At 41.8% G+C, this 17,030-nt stretch overlaps 1 protein-coding gene across 4 annotated transcripts in view; it reads right to left on the reverse strand.

Moving 5' to 3' along the window:
- ERC2 (ELKS/RAB6-interacting/CAST family member 2) overlaps nucleotides 1–17,030 on the reverse strand; it is a 954,807-nt gene that overhangs the window by 218,758 nt on the left and 719,019 nt on the right. The gene's annotated exons all lie outside the window — the stretch shown is intronic.

Raw genomic sequence — 17,030 nt, forward strand, 5'->3', positions numbered from 1 at the left:
ATAAATGAAAGAATAAAAAATTTTCTGTGCTCCGTATACAAAATTGCTGATATATAAGTTGTTTCTCAGATTAGGGGGGAATGGTATCAAAATAATTTTAGTTTAGGGGAAGAGATTCCTGAGACTGACCTTGGGGAACTTAGACTCCTACTATCTTCTATTTTGGTGAACTTCAAAAACCAGAACAGGCCACAGCTCCCCTCCTTTCAGCCTGGTCCTTTAAAATTCTGATTACTCTTAACCAATCTCTCTCTAGTCTAGCAAACTAGCACAGTAAACTTCCTCCAGGAGAGACATCGAACAAACCTGGCCCCTATCATATATTAAAGAATGCATGTCCTTCACAATTGGAATGAATGTCCTGGCTGTAGCTATGCAATACAGTTGGATGGAAAAGGAAGGGTTCCCAAGTCCCTGTCAGGCTCAGGACCAATGCACTAGTGCCAAATTCAAATCCTCCCCCAAGAGCCCTAGGGCCCTCATCTGGATCAAGTCAGTGTCCGTCTGAGTTTTGCATCATGGGCCAAAGATTGGGAGTATCTCTTTGCTGGGTCTTTTCAAGTTGAGAGAGTTAATAGTAGAGCTCTGAGTTTAGGAAATGTCTTGTAATAACATGGCATTGCAGTAATGTATAGGCTAAAGTCATGCAAAAAATATTTGTCTCATTCCCACACACTGAACTTGATAATTATATAGGAGCTTGGATATTAAGGACCCAGACATAAAGGAGTGGGTTAAAAAGCATAATTACAGCTCAGAAATAGCATGTGCCTGAGGACATTTCAGGCCAGGTCCTACTCAATCAACAACAACAAAAAACAGCACCCAAAATCAAACGGTAGTCACTCTCTATCTCCGCCCCACCCCCCCGCCCCTTTCTCTCTCTTTCCCCCTTATTTTGGGAAATAAACCATGAAAAGAATCATGCACCATAATGATCATTTAGGAACAAACTCGAGATGGAAACTGGTAGCAAAATACGGTCCTTAGTTCTGGAATTTTAAGGTTAAAGGCCCAAGGATCTCCTCTCAGGTCCTGAAACTTTATAGGACACTATTTGACATCTGTGCTTCAGAGAAAAGACCGAATGTCCATGTCTCATGGGCTGTTTAATTGAAGGAAGCTATTATTTTATCCTTAATACGGTGGGGGTGAGGATGCATTAATGAAAGACTCAAATCATTACTGACCAACTACTCTGAAGCATGCAGAAAACAAGACCATGGCCTGGGAGGTGCCCAGGCTTCATCACATGCAGGGCAAGATCTCATGGGCAAAAATGACCCAGCAATCTAATCTCAGAAGCCATTTTATCATTAATCAAAAATGCTGGTTTCAAACTTGCTTCATGTTGACAGCTTTCATATCTTACTCTCCCTGAAGAATACAGAGTAGTTCCCTATCATCTTGTTTATCAGATAGAAACAGTTCAGCTGCCGGGCAAGGCCAACCTCTCTCTTTCCTCCTGAACAAGTGACCTCTTCCCAGCTTCCTCCACAGAAACTCTCCCCAAGGATGCTCTATCTCTAATCCCATGTCCACACCCATTCATCTCTACCCTGGTGCTTCCCTTGTCAGGAGCGACTCCTCCCTACAAAACCAGGTCACAGCCAGGCTCAAATGTACCCTGTTAAGACAATTTCCACAACTGGAAGTATCCTGGAGAGTAAAGAAAACTAGAAGTAGAGTCAGAAGGCCTGGATTAAATGGTCAAAGTTAATAGCTGTTTAACTACCAGCAAGTTACTCAACCTCTCTGATTCTGTGCAAATGGCATCGTCAGCCTAGGCTGCTAGATATCAAGAGAGGTGCTCTAGGTACCTGAGTTCAGTCTGTGGCTTCTGATTCCTTTTTATAGCCCTAGAATGTCTGGAACAAGGCTCAGATTCTCTTTGTGCTGAGTAAACTCTGTTGATCAACTGTCTCTCTTACCCATTATCATTGTGTGCCCTGTGCTGACAGACTTATTTCCACTCCCACCCTCACTCCTGTTACATGGTCCTGTATCAGCCCCCAGTTCCACCTCTTCTGGTCACAACTGCAGCCAAAAGCCAGCCCAAACCTTTCCATTCATTTTACGTTTACAGTAGCTGAATTTGCAAGGATATCTATAAAGAGAGAGTGAGCATTTGGTGACCCAAGGATTCCCACCTTCAGGGGAGTAAGGGTTGCTGGTCTCCTTTAGTAGCTCAATGCCTCCCAAATGCTGGTCTGTCAGTCAGATCCATCAGCTTTTAGCATCCTTCCTCTGAAACATCTGAGGGTGTAGGTCATTGGGCTGGCCCTCCAGTTGGTATTTGGTGAAGGTGGGGAAGAATCTCAAATGTCCATGTCAAAAGAGAGCCAGGTTTAGGAACTGCTGCTGCAGTTAATGCAACTATTTTAAACTTTAAGACACACATAAATTCTTTTTGAGAATTATGCCTGAGACAGCCAGAAACATTACACAGAACCAGAAATTCCTTTTATTTTCCACTCTAATTTGTGACCTTCCTTCTTTATCTATGAGACTATGGGGCACAGCATTAAGACTTGCAGAAGTTCCAAGCTGGGAATAACTTAGAAAAGGTCCAGTATTTTTCACTATTTGTTCTTGGTATGCTACTACTGAAGAATAATCAGGAAAGAATCCTTTCATCCTCTTTTTCAAGTTTTCTCACTTCTTTAGGGATGCCTCTGTGAAGTTTTGGGAAGCTTATATGCCATAAAGATCTTGGCGTTGTTGAGTATAAAAACCCGCATGAGCATATTCTGACTTTGTCCCTGAATAAGTGTGTGGTTTTTGTTTGGTTTGTTCCAGAAGCTCTTTCTTTGATTTACATTTCAGCAGTGTAAAAGATCTGAGAAACACCTTAACTTCCTGGCAAATTTTTAGCAGAATACTGCTTTAAATGGAGAATGAGCCCTCTGTTTTCCCAGAACTTTTCTCTGCATTCTCTGACTTTGGGAACAAAATATAATACTTAAAAAACAAACAAATAAAGGAATCAACAAAAAGCAATAGAATTTAGACCCAAGACTTTACTTCAGAGGGTTCAAGGTAAGGAGAGTAATTGCCTACAAATCAATCAACAGATTGAGCAAAGGAGGGGAAAAGATGTTGTGCTGTTTCCTTGATCCCTATCTGAATTCCCAGAGTTCCACAGAACATTCCAAAAGTAATTTGGCTTTTGTGCACAGTGTACAGGGACTAACATTTTTCAACAGAATTTCATAAGGAGATAGGATAATTTTGGATCCTGCTCTCAGCAGAAGCTGAAAATTGGGTGTTGCTAAGAGGACAGAAATGGTCTTTTTTACATGACCACTCTTCTGAAAAACCACTCCAGGGGTGGAAAATCGCCTACCCTAACCACACTGAGAATCATGGTGGATTTGCCCAAGAGAATTCCTACTCATAAAAATCTGCAAAACAGATCTGTTAGAACAAACCTGTAATTACAAACAGAGCAAGAATCTCACTTAAATAATTTTGCAGCTATAATACCAACTGATTCAATAACCCCCAAACTTGATCAAACTCGTCAAAATTGACAAGATTTGAGTCCCCTAAAGGTGATTACTGAGCATGCTTGACTGACCACCAAACTATGTGAGATGCTAAAAAAAAAAGAATAAAGAACAAGACAATAGATTTGAATCCAAGCAATTTAAAATATGCAATGATTTTCAATATGACCCAGCAATCCCACTACTGGGCATATATCCTGAGAAAACCATGATTCAAAAAGACACAGGCACCCCAATGTTCAACGCAGCACTATTTACAATAGCCAGGACATGGAAGCAACCTAAATGTCCACCAACAGATGAATAGATAAAGAAGATGTGGTACATATATACAATGGAATATTACTCAGCCATAAAAAGGAACAAAATCGGGTCATTTGTAGAGATGTAGATGGACCTACAGTCTGTCAAACAGAGTGAAGTAAATCAGAAAGAGAAAAACAAATATTGTATATTAACGCATATATGTGGAACCTATTGGCAGGGCAGGAATAGAGACACAGATGTAGAGAACAGACGGGTGGGCACAGTGGGGGAAGGGAAGTGTGGAATTAATCGGGAGATTAGGATTGACATATATACACTACCATGTGTAAAACAGATAGCTAGTGGGAACCTGCTGTATAGCACAGGAAGCTCAGCTTGGTGCTCTGTGATGACCTAGATGGGTGGGATGGGGGGTGGGTGGGAAGGAGGTCCAAGAGGGAGGGGATATATGTATACATATAGCTGATTCACTTCGTTGTACAACAGAAACTAACACAGCACTGTAAAGCAATTATACTCCAATTAAGAAAAAAAAACTGTTTGGCAGAAAAAAGGGAGAACTTTCATCACGTATATTTTTTTTACCAAATTCCAGAAATGGAAGCAAAGTGACAGTAGGTGCCCAAGGTCATGTATATGCGGGTGACCTAGTAAAGGAATACGAAATGCCTGACACCTAGCCAACACCTAGCTCCTTCCACTTTGGAGAAAGTAAGAACCAAGAGTGAGAAGGATGCTCTGTGAATTCTTGTGGCTGTACCTGTATCCTCATAGATTATTTCCATGCTCAGTGGAGTTATTATTAAACTAAAGCATCACACATCACTCTAAAATTTTCCTCAGAGAGAAATTATAGCTTTCTACTTCCTCAATTCTCTTGGTCTGGGTCAGAACATTAATATTTGTTGGACAGCATGTTTTTAAAGTGGGAAGATATTTCAAAAATCAAATATTCTGGTTTGTTTCAAAGAATATGTTCTCAGCTAAAGTCTGATGCTTTCTCCCTGTGGGGGTGAGCTACAGTTGGCCACAATTCACCAAAGTTTCCACCAGCTAACAATAAAAAATTATGTCCCTTTCTAAAGAAACAAAAGAAAAATTACACTAAAGTTGCATTTCCTTTCCAGTCCACAAAGACAATCTGAACAACTGGCTCCACATGCCAAATTAAGCCATGAGAATTTATCCATATCTAATAAGGATTAGTAAATGTTACAACATTCAACAAGGCCTTAACATAATTTATACTCCAACTTCTAAGGCGCTGGGTTCCGCGTGGTCTTGTTCCAGCCCTGATGGAGGAGGATATGCAGGCTAGTCCTGCAGTGTCCTCTGAGAATCCCAATCATGTGTACAACAAGCAGGAGGGCTCTTCGCGTGATTAAAGAAGGTTTCTTTATACAGAAATAGTACCTTTAGAACCAGAACGCGGTAACTGAGCTTAAAGAACTAACTACCTAGGGAAGATTCAGGTGTCTCTCCCCTCAAGCCCAACATAATTTTTTTGGAAGCGGAAAACCTAGTGATGGAACCTGCTTTGCATCTTGCCAAAGCTGGGTGTCCACCTGCAACTTGGAAAACTTTGGAAACATTTCTAAGTTACATATCTGGAGGGAGGAAGATTAAGACTTCTACACGTTGGGCTAGCCAGCTCTGACTGGGTCTGCTCCATTCCATTTCTCATCCATACTTGCCAAAAAGTACAAAGAGGCAACTGGGACATTTGCTCAGAGTATCTGCTATTAAGATAAATCGGCAACACTTAAGTGTCTTTGGTTCATAAAAAATAATCCCCCAGAGATGGCTCTTCCCCCTCCAAAATATCAGCTTTTTGTTTCCCTGCCTCACCAAGGATTGCATCACTAGAAAGCTCGGGAAAACAGAGGCTCTCCCTGGAAGCCCGACCTCATCTCAAGAAGCCTCAGAAGACCCTGGCCCCAGCAGACCTCGCAGGAGCCTGGACAAGCAAGAACGGGGCTGGGAGATCTGGATACTCTTTCCTGGAAGGAAGATGTCTGAACCCACACTGAACTGGGTTCTTTCAAGGCAATGTCTGCACCTTCTGCACTATTTGTTTTTCTTTAAGGATAAATCACGGTCTGGCTCCCAGAAAAGCAGAAGACAGAGGCCTATTTATGAACATTGTCACTCAAGTTCTTTCTTCTTTGGTCAAGGGAACAAGTCATGTGGAGTGGGTCTGTGTCAATGGATTGTCACCAGAGACTGTTTGGGACCATCATTCCTCAAAGCGCAGTGCTACCCTGTGGGGAAAAAAAACATAGCCCTGTCTTTGCACCTCAGAACTGAGATCAACATCCTGCACATCTGTGCAGCCCTCAGCGTTTTTAAAGACCTCTCCCCAGAGAAGATGTTTCATGATAATGTTTCTCTGTGAGTTAGACAGCAAACAACATACCCATTTCACAGGAAGGTAAGTTGACCTGCTCACCATCATACAACTAATAAGTGAAGATGAGTCGGGATTACGCAAGCCAAATGAGCAAAATTCAGAGCCTTCCTTCTTCTCTGTCATCTTTGAAATCTAGAATTCTCAAACATTCCTTGGTGGGAAAGATGGCAACTGTGTTGCAATGGAAAACAAAGGGGTTAACTCTGTTACCCCTAACGTAGATGCGCTCACTAACTCTGTGACTTGGTTTCTCCATTTGCAAAGTGGAGACAATGATGGTATTACCTCATTGAGTTTTTGTGAGGATTGTAATAAAACAACAAAAGTACAATGCTGTGCCTAGAATATCATTTCTTCAAGAAATAATAGCTGTGTTAATATCTTACTGAATAATATATCTCCCCTACTTAACTGCAGGCTCCATCAAAGCAAATACTGTCACTTTCCTGTGCATCCGCGAAGTCCTTGGTATAGATCAAGTACTCAATGTACTATATATATGAATGTGCTGGAATAGTTTCTGACTATCAAAACTGTGAAGAGCTAAGAGGTCTGTTAGTTTAATCCCTTCACCTTACAGATGGGGAAGCCGAGCCTGTGAGAGAGAAGCAAAACGAGCTGCCCAAGGTTGTCAGTGTGTTGGGGGTCAGAGCTGGGCTAAAACTCTGACCCCCAGGTTCATTCCCAGACCCTGCACCTTCTATTACCTGCCAGGGCTTTCCTGGCAGCCCACCTGGTGAGATGGGCTCCCTTGTTTTGTTTAAAGATTAAAGATTTAACATCATACTTTCTGGATGGCTGCTGAGTCAGATATCTTAGAGAGTATCTGGCCCCCAAACCCAAGAAGACTGACAACAGAAACTCTGCCTGACCTTGTGACCCACACACCTGCTTCCTACCCTAGCACCCAAAGGGGCTTTGGCACACCCAAGGTAGCCCAAAGCAGTAGGGTTTCTGGTTGGCTTCTGAGCTGTTTGTAATTCTAGGACCGCTGAGCCATGAGAGAGAGGAAATAAACCAGCCTCAAGATGATTGGTTAATCGGAGGTTTCTGGGGGCATAAGAACCAGCCTGGACTGAGACCTTCTGAGTTGCCACTGCTGTTCAGTCAATCGTCACTGTTTTCTGAAATGGACCGCCTCTCTGTCCAATCTGAACTTGTAAACTCCTTGCACAATTCCACTGTGCAAAGATCATCTGAGTAAAGATTTGCTGGCTGTGTCCATTGGGCATTTCCAAATGGCCATATCAGGGCAAAGATAAGAGAATGGGGTTTTGGTTGTGTGCTGATTTTTTTAAAAAATTTATCTCATCTAAACACTGGTGTTGTGGGGTTCTGGCTCCCCCACCTTGTCAACTCAGCAACTGCACTTGGGATCTGACCTGAGAAGAACAGATTCCAACTCTCCTGGCTGCAGTTTGTCCCCACTGACCACTGCCTCCCTGCACAGTACTCCACATGGCCTACTCCCACCTCCCTGCAAGTCTTTGCTCACCTGTCCCTTTCTCAAGGAGGCATCCTGGGAATGCCCTATTCAAAATCACCCCCAGACACCTCACAGAACATCATCTTCATTTTTCTTCATAGCGTTTATTGTCAATTAACATGCTATATATTTGATGTCTTTATTTTGTTTCTTATTTGTGTCCTCCGCTAGAATACAAGTTCTCTCGGGGCAGGGATTTTTGTGTTTTGTTCCCTATGGTACCCCCAATGTCCAGAACAGTATCTGGCATATAGTAGATGCTCAATAAAGATTTGCTGAATGAACTGCCCATTTTGTCCCATGACTACTCCCCTTAGAAGTCGTAAAAATCTGCCTTTGCCTCTTGCTCTCTAAGTTTACCTACCAGTTGTCCTAGAATAGCGATATTCTTTCCCAAATCTATGAGACTGGCATGTTATTAGAAACAAACTTAACACAAACAGTTGACATTTATGTAAAAATTTTCAAATGTCAACTACTTTGTAGAAGAGAGCTATTGTTTAATTCTCTAAAATCCTTAAAATACCCATAACTCCAATATTTCAACTTCGGGGCATTAATCTTAAGGAAAATAACAGAAAAAAAGACTTACGTATTGAAATGTTCACCAAGTGTGATTATAAAAGTGAAAAACTAGAAACGATTGAAATCCCAACAATAGGAGAATGACAAAATTAATTATGGCAATGATGGAAATCATAGAACCAAGATGTATGTGTTTGAAGACTTTTAAGGACATCGGAAAATGCACACAATATCAAACATTTATAAAGCTAAAGAAGCTTTATTATGTAGTATGTCATGTCTTTGTTCAAATATGTATGTAGACAATGGAATGTAGGAAAGTATAAATCTTAATGGCAGTTATTTCTGAGTGGCAGGATTATGGGTGATTTTAGTTTTTATTTACATTTTCTAAGTTTCTATAATGAGAATACATTATTTTTTTACAATAAAACATTTATTTATATGCTTTCAACTATGAAAAGTATCATTTACATAATAAGGATGGTTACAAAATTAAGTCCTTATTACTTTTTAAAAAAATTTTTATTAGAGTATAGTTGCTTTACAATGTTGTGTTAGTTTCTACTGTACAGCAAAGTGAATCAGCTATACATATACATATATCACCTCTTTTTTGGATTTCCTTCCCATTTAGGTAACCACAGAGCACTGAGTAGAGTTCCTTGTGCTATACAGTAGGTTCTCATTAGTTATCTATTGTGTACATAGTATCAATAGTGTATATAGTCCTTATTACTTTTTAATATAGTGCTACATTGAAAAAAAACAGTAAACATGGGGGATTCTGGAACTTTTACCTCTGCATGTGGCAGAGGATAACAAAAGAAAGTGGCACTTCCCAAAAAGAATATGGAGTTGAGTAAGAGTAAAGAGAAACTACTGGAAATGTTAAATTCTGAGTTTGATAACTGTGTTTCCATAATCAGGAGAGAGGAGGGTGAAAAATCCTTTTCCTGTTAATTACTTGAAAAAGCCAAAAAAGAAGAAATTCTGAAGCCAGGAAAGGGTAAACTCAGTCCGTACAACAATGCAGATCAATGACAAAATCAGCATGATTTAAACACAGTTATTCAAGGGGTAGTATGAAGCAAAAAAGGGGCAGGGGAAGGACTTTTCTTTCATTCTGAAATTCAGCATCAGGAAGACACAAGAGCAGGAAGTCGGATCTTTTTTCAATTCAATTGAAATGATAAGGTGAAGACAACCTGAAAGGACTTTTAATTATATGATGAGAGGAAGGAAAGGAAAGGAGGGAGAGAGAAAGAAAGAGACCAGGAGGAACTTGTTTTTGTATGTTAAATGATGAAGAAGAAACTGGAAAACTAAAGGGACAAAGGCTTTCAAGCAGATATCTTGAGAATGAAACACAAAGGCTCCAAGAGGCAAATGTCAACATTTCATGCGGGAAAGCAGAAAATGCAACACACTTGATCAAGCCCGCAGCCCTTTCTCCCCTTGGCAGTGGGTGACGCCTGGTGATGCAGGAAGAGATAAATCGCCCTCCCCAGCCTGCACATGTGACCCCGGGGTCAGGGCAGGAGCTGGCTGGGGCGGCAGGAGAGGCTGGGAGTGGTGCTCAGGGTCACAGAATAAAGCCTGCTTTTTATGTTCCTTTTTAGCCCCAGGTCAGGGGGGCTATGACCTAAGAGGTATAGCACCAACTTGGGGACATCTGTTGGGAAGACCATGAAAGAGTTTTGGAATGAGACCCCTCACTAGCCGTGGCATCTTTGCCTAGTTCCTGGACCATAGTTTCCTCATCTCCAAAATGGGATTAATAGCAACTGGTTTTCAGAGCTGTTATGAGAATTAAATGAGATAATATATTTAAAATTCCTAGCCCAGTGCCAGGTATACAGTAAGAGCTCAAAAACTGTTAGCTCCTCCTACTCTAAAATGTGAGTAGAAAAACTATGATGAATAGCAAGAATGCTGCACACATTACACCCACACTTGATTCCTCTTAAAGCAATGTCAGTCTAAGGTCCCCCCAAAATCTACACAGCATAACCGCTGGATCCCTCCCTCCCCAAAATACAATGGCTCCCTGGAGGCTGACATCTTGGAAACTCTCCCCCATATACACTATCTGAATGTTCTTGGAGGCAGTAATGAACAGGTTAAAGCTGAGGGGATTTCAAACATGTCTAATCCAATAAGAGGCTTGGTAAAACATGCGTTATCACTTAAAGAATAACTGTTTAAAAATAGAGCGCAGATGTGAAATTTGAATAAAAAAAAAAGAGAAAGACAGCACGTGAGAGATCTTCTTGGCATTTGTATACTCTTCTCTGTTTTGGTCACCTTCAGCTAAGCCTGTTATTCTGATGTACTGTGCCAACGGCTAGATACTGCAGCGGGTGCTTCAAAAGACTGAAACAAAGCTGGCAAATCACTCTAAAACTTACCAGTCAGACCCATCTCCCCCTTTATGTATTTCTAAAAGTGGGGGAATGAAGTGGTAAAGTTGGTCTTTTCAAGTTTTTCTACTTAAAAAGGTATACTCCAAAAGCAAAGAGCAAGTTTTTCTAAGAGTAGCAATACTTACACTAGGATCCTTGAAAACTTAAGAAAGTATCATGGTTGGATAGTCATTTGTCACAAAAGATGGGCTACGGAGTGTCAATTATAACATCCATAGGAATGCCTATTTCTGCAGGAAGTATTCCCTGCCCCCTCTAGCAAGCAAAGACTTTTGCACATTGGTAACACTTCTGCACCAAAAAATAGCAATTTGCTCTGTCATCTGTTTCTTGAGCTAATATCTGCCTTACAGGTGGTAGAGACGATAAAAAACCCAAGGCTCAAGGACAAAGTCAGTATCAACATCTCCTTCTATAGCCCAAGAGTGCCCCACACAGCACCACCAAAGGTGCTCCATGAATGTTTAGGGAAGGGAACTAAAATGGTTTAATTAACTAATTAATTAATTTATTTATTAAATGGTTTTTAAAACATGGCTTCCTTCAAATGAGAGACTCAGAAAAGTGGTCCATCAGAGTCCGCCTGATGCTTTGGGAAGGTGCATTTCTAACAGGGGTTTGAGAAACATATGGAATCACAGAGAAAACACTTTGCCTCCACAATCTTTGAGTGCTAGTTTGTGTTGTAACTGGCAAACCAAATGGATTCCCTGAGTATTGGGATTGAGGCACCAGCTGCCCAGAGTAAGAAGTGTCTCCAGGCTAAGAGAGCAGAGTAGTATCCTGGCCAATCACTTGGACACTAAGAGTATACTGTTTTCAGTAACACCAAGGAGTTCAGGTTTTACCTCTCTGAGGATGCCCTGCCCTTGGCCTGCCGAGGAGAGATCTAGGTATTTCTTTTTTAGAAAGGGGTTCTCTAGAACATACTGTGAAGACCCTTGGCATTGAAGTCAATGATAAATAGAGATGTGGCTAGATTCTACCAGTGGGTCATGAACAGCTTAACCCAAAGTGAGTCTACAGTGAAAACCAATGCATTTGCATTTCAGCAATTTGATCTGGGGCAAGTCTGTGATGCATTACAATTCTGGGATCAAATCAAGCTTTTCTGGCACTCATCCAACCACAACATGAGGCTATGGGAACCCTATTGCATGAAGTTCCTTCACTGCTGTTCAGTTGTGCTCACCTCCTAAACCATAAAGGGTAATTAAAAGTCATCTGCATAGCATGTAATGGAAGTGTAAATGGGGAGCACAACCAGGTGTGGCCCCAAGTAGAGGGGGAAAGAAATGCCTGGTCAACCATCCCACTCAGGTGCTTCCTGCTTTCCTTGACAGGATGGTTCTACCTCTGCTGAGATCCAATTTTGGCTAGAATCTCATCCTTACAACCAGCTCTCCTGAATACTTCCCAGGGCAGAGTCTGCCTTCTCCCACTCTTGGCCATACCTGTTTGACTAATTCTTAGAGACAATCCTATGATGGTCTAGACACGATAGGGGAGGGGGAGACATACCCAAATCAGTTATACTGTGCAGACCTGGCATAGCCTCCAGAATGTTAACCTGGACATAGGACTTCTCTGCAAGCTCTAGGGGAAAACATAGAGAAACAGTAGACTAGTCTCCTGGTCTTAACGCCTTCCTGTTCCCAACTGACCAGTGGGTAACCAAAAGCAATGCCAGCACTGGTAGGAAGGGGAAAAGAAAACCAAGCACAATTTATCTCTGATCACAAAAGTATTCTAACTGGTTCTGAGAAATAAGCTGGTTCTAATTTTAACTAAACAATAGTGTCTGGCCCTCATTTTAAACAGGCATTTTCATCAAGGATGTACATTTCACTACTTCAGCACACAAGGGAGCGTTTGGGAATAAGGCTTAGGGGGTAAGATTTAGTTTTAAGCTTCCTTCAAAACCCTTTAGCAGCAGGAAAATCCAATGATTTCAGAATTAATTATTTTGATGTCAGTCCTTTCTTCAAGGGTGGAGGAAAAGAGTTGGGGGGATTGGATCCAAGACACAGAAGAAGGAAAGATGGTAAATTTTAATAATATTTTTTAGAACTACCATCCCTAGAGAAAGAACAAGAAAATTAAAAAAACAAAACAAAACAAAAAAACCCTTAACTAATTCCCAATTGAGTCCCTCTCCCAATATTGCAAAAATCTGGAAGGAAGATTTTTTTAAGAAGAGGTAGAATAAAAGTGTCAGGGGTGTGTGCTTGTGAAGAAATGGAATTGGGAAGAACACAAAAATTGGATAGACTTATATGTCTACTACCAAACTATGATTAATCCTTTATCTTCTTGTAAGCAACAAGTAACAGAAAGTTAATTTGTACTGCTCTCTTACCTTTATACAGCGCTCAGCCTAGAATCAACTCAGATGTTAACACCTGAAGAGAGTCATAAAGATTCTTTTGTTGTTAAGCATAGTTGGAATTTCTGAACTGATTTCATATCATCTTCTCTGGCTCTCTTGATGGGTGTTTAATGGGAGTTTAGGTATTTCTAGGCAAATTAATTTACAAGACGCTCAGACGTTTTCAGGGAAGAAATGGCGGGACTCCCTTTATAACTGCAAGCAATCTCTGCCACATCTGGAAACTCAGTGGCATTTAATTCAAGAAGAACCTCCAAAATTGGAAGGGATCTGAACTAGAATACAGCAAAGAGACTGGAAGGAAAGGTTCAAAATGGACACCATTGCAAATAATTCTAGTATGGTAAAAGTCATCTCTGCAAAGTGTCTTGCAACGTGGCAAGAAAGAACATGGCACCAATTTTGTGGTCATTATTCAGCAAGCAGGTCTCCATGTCTTCTACCAACTCCTTTAAGTTGGTGGTGGCTTCCTGGAATATCAGAAGAATTACGAGGCTAAGTCTTGTCTAATGTAACGATTGATCAAAGAAGTCTCTTCTTTTAATAAGCTGACCTGGCAATTCACTCACTCATTTATTTATACAGTCAACTAATATTTGCTGAATGCCTACCATGTGCTAGCAATTGTGTTAGGCCTGGAGAAAAATGGTCAGCAGAAAAAAAGTCATGAGGCCACATTCTCAGTCCTCATGGAGTTCATTAACTAGCAGGGCAGATAGTTTCTATTCAAGTAATCACCAAAACAAATGCAGAATTGCATCTGTTCCAATGCAATTAAATGATGTACATGTGCTGCAAGAGTGCCAAATTGGGGATTTGACCCAGTTGAGAAAGTCCCAGAGGCCTCCCTGAAATAGTGATATTGGACTGAGATTGAATTGAACCAGTAGGTGTTAACTAGGTGAGGAAAAGAGGGAAATGTGTTCCAGGCAAAGGGAATTGCATGTATAAGGCAGAGAGCACGTTGGCTTGAATTTGTCTTTATCCCACCAGCAAGGGAAGCCAGGGAAGATTTTTCAGCAGTGAGAGCCAGAGAGTGATGAGCATTTCATGAGACATCTTTAGAAAAGATCATGCTTCTGCCCACTGAGGTTTGAGAACCTCTGGCCTGGCCTGGACTCTGGCTCCAGTTCTCCAAGGCATAGCCACCACCCTAAGCAGGCCAATGGCATGGAGGTGGTCACCACTGTCCACCTGCCTACCTCCTCGTAGCAAGGAAAGGGCAGGATTTGGACTCCAATGATATGTTACTGAGACTGCCAGGAAGTCAGGGAGGGCATTTTGTCAAAGGGCCCTGTTCCTATTCTGTTTGAAAATCTCAATAGCCATAACAAGCAAATTCTGGCATTAGTTCTCTGTGGCTCCAATGGAGTGCCAATGCTTTTTATTTTTTTATTTTTTAAAATTTTTATTTATTTTTTTAACATCTCTATTGGAGTATAATTGCTTTACAATGGTGTGTTAGTTGCTGCTGTATAACAAAGTGAATTTGCTATACATATACATATATCCCCATATCTCCTCCCTCTTGCCATCTCCCTCCCACCCACCAATGCTTTTTTAAAAAGTGCAAGCTAAGCACTGGGACTCCTTCAAGCCTGGAGCCAGGGGATTTGGAGAGTGGGCTCAATTAGAGCAACCTTAAACAGGGCACTCTGGGTGGTACTGGAGGGAGTCCTGCCTGTTCTGACGCTACACGCTTGGTGTATTCTGCTTCCTAACTTTGGATAATTTCTGCTCCAGAATATACCACTCTTAGCAGGTCCTGCACAGCCTACCCTAGCCCACTACTGCTCTGATGGTTCACCTTCTTATTCACTCCAGCCTCACTGCCCTCCCTGCTATTCCCAGACACACCAGCACTCTCTTGCCTTAAGGGTTTTGCACGGGCTGTTCCCTCTGCCAGAACATCCTTCCCCTAAATATCCACAGAGCTCACTCTCTCACCTCCTTCAAATTTTGCTCACGTCTTCTTCCCAGTGAGGCCCATCCTGTCTACCCTATTTTACAGTGTCATCAGCCCCTCAGTCCTACCCTGGCATTCCTGTTGTTGTTATGCTGGTCTATATTTTTCTTTTTTCTATCATGTAACTTACTTATTATGTTTATGGTTTATTACCTTTCTCTCTACCCCCTCTAATTTAACAAGTAAGGTCCATGAGGAAGGGATTGTGGATACTGTGTGTAAAATATCTGTTGTGGATGAATCCCCAGCACCTGTCAGAGAGCCTGGCACATGGTAGGTATGCCATATGTTGGGTAATTGGTTGATTATGAAGACAAAATGAGATAACATTTGTAAACCTATGTATATATAAAACACTTGGTATAGACCTGGCTTATGGAAGTCATGCAATCATTCACACAAGAAATATTTATCGAGTGCCTACTATGTGCTTGCCAAAGTGCAATAGCTATGGGGATTGTTGAATGAGCTACTCGAGTTCAGTCACTGGGAATGATGTGGCCAGAGAGACCTGCATGAGATGAGCTCAAAAGGCAGCCTCAAGAGGGTAACACCTCCCATGAGCCCATCTGCCTCAAAATCCTTGCAGAACATTGGGCAGGTGAACACCCAGACCTATGACCTTCCCCTCCCATTAGCCTGGGTGCCTAAAAGAGCTCTGCTCTCCCAAATCAGACATGCAGGTGACGACCACTGAGGTCTGGGACTCACCCTCCTGGGGATGTCCTCTCTGATGGACGTCCATGTGGGCTGCATACACAAACCAAACAAACTTAATAAGTGCTGGGAGCCTGTTCAGTGCAGGCTGGGAACTAGGGTCTAGAACTCCTAACATGTCTGCTCCCCACTCCCCAAGTGCTTGGGCTTTAGTGGTGGGGGGACCAGGAAGGCTTTAGTGCCAACAACTGTCTGCTCTTTCTCCCACAGTTCAACAGTATGTTCTCAACAAGCTGCGACTCCAAGGCATGTGAAAAACAGCAAAGATGAAATTGAAATTAAAATCAAACTATCTCTGAGGGCTGGTGGTGATAAAATCAATTAGCAGTAGCAGTAGTAGTAGTAGCAATAGCAGCTCACAGATATATAGCACATTGGTGTGCCAGGCATGTGCAAATCACTTTGTATACATTACACCTCACAAACAACCCTTTGAATTACGTTATTAGCCCAATTTACAGATGAGCAAACTGAGGCTCAGGGAGGTTCAATATTTTGCTCATGATCACTCAGCTAACAAGTGCTAGAAACAAAATTCAACCTAAGCAGTGCAACTCCAGATGGCATCTACAAAATCCATTTAAGGTTGTGTGGCAAAAAAATCTGTTTAAGTATCATGGTGTGTCCAGCTGTGAAGCCTGAGCAGGGCACCCAACCTCTCTGGACCTCTGGTTCCTTCTCTATAAGAGCATCAGCTCTTCTGCTTTGGTGGGAGTTGATGAGTTAATGTATGTAAAGCCCTTTGACCCATACCTGGCACATGCTGAGAGCTTAGAAGTATTAGTAGTTGGTGATGTGATCAAACATCCTAAGCTCAAGAGCTCTAGGCAGAACCTACTCTTTGTGAGTGGCTGGAGAACATTCTTAAATGGGTTTCTGGCATCTACTTCAGGTATACAAAGATAAGGGGCCCTCACAATTTCTGGAATACCCATCTGCTTGCAACTCTGAATTACTTCCTGAACATGGTGGGGTATGTGTGGACGCAGGTGGACTATACAAAACCTGAGCTCTATCACTTACAAGCTGTGTGTGTTGGGCTGGTTATTCCACACTCTGAGTCTCAGCTATGGCCCCTAGAAAGAGGAGGTAATCTTCACACTCACATCACAAGGCTGCTGTGAGGACTGTGGGACAAAATCCCCCAGGGACACTGGATTCACATTCTGGCACAAAGTAAACCCTCAGTTACAAAGGGCATGCTTTTATAAGCAAATTACTCATTATTTTTAGAATCATTATCATTTACAGCAAGGATACATAAATTCACATTCTTTCTTGCTCTGTGGCCAGTAGGGTGTGGGGAAGAATTTCAAACCTAAGTCACGGAAAGAA

The sequence above is a fragment of the Balaenoptera physalus genome, assembly GCF_965194825.1.
Source record: "Balaenoptera physalus genome assembly, chromosome: 11".
NCBI lineage: Eukaryota > Metazoa > Chordata > Mammalia > Artiodactyla > Balaenopteridae > Balaenoptera > Balaenoptera physalus.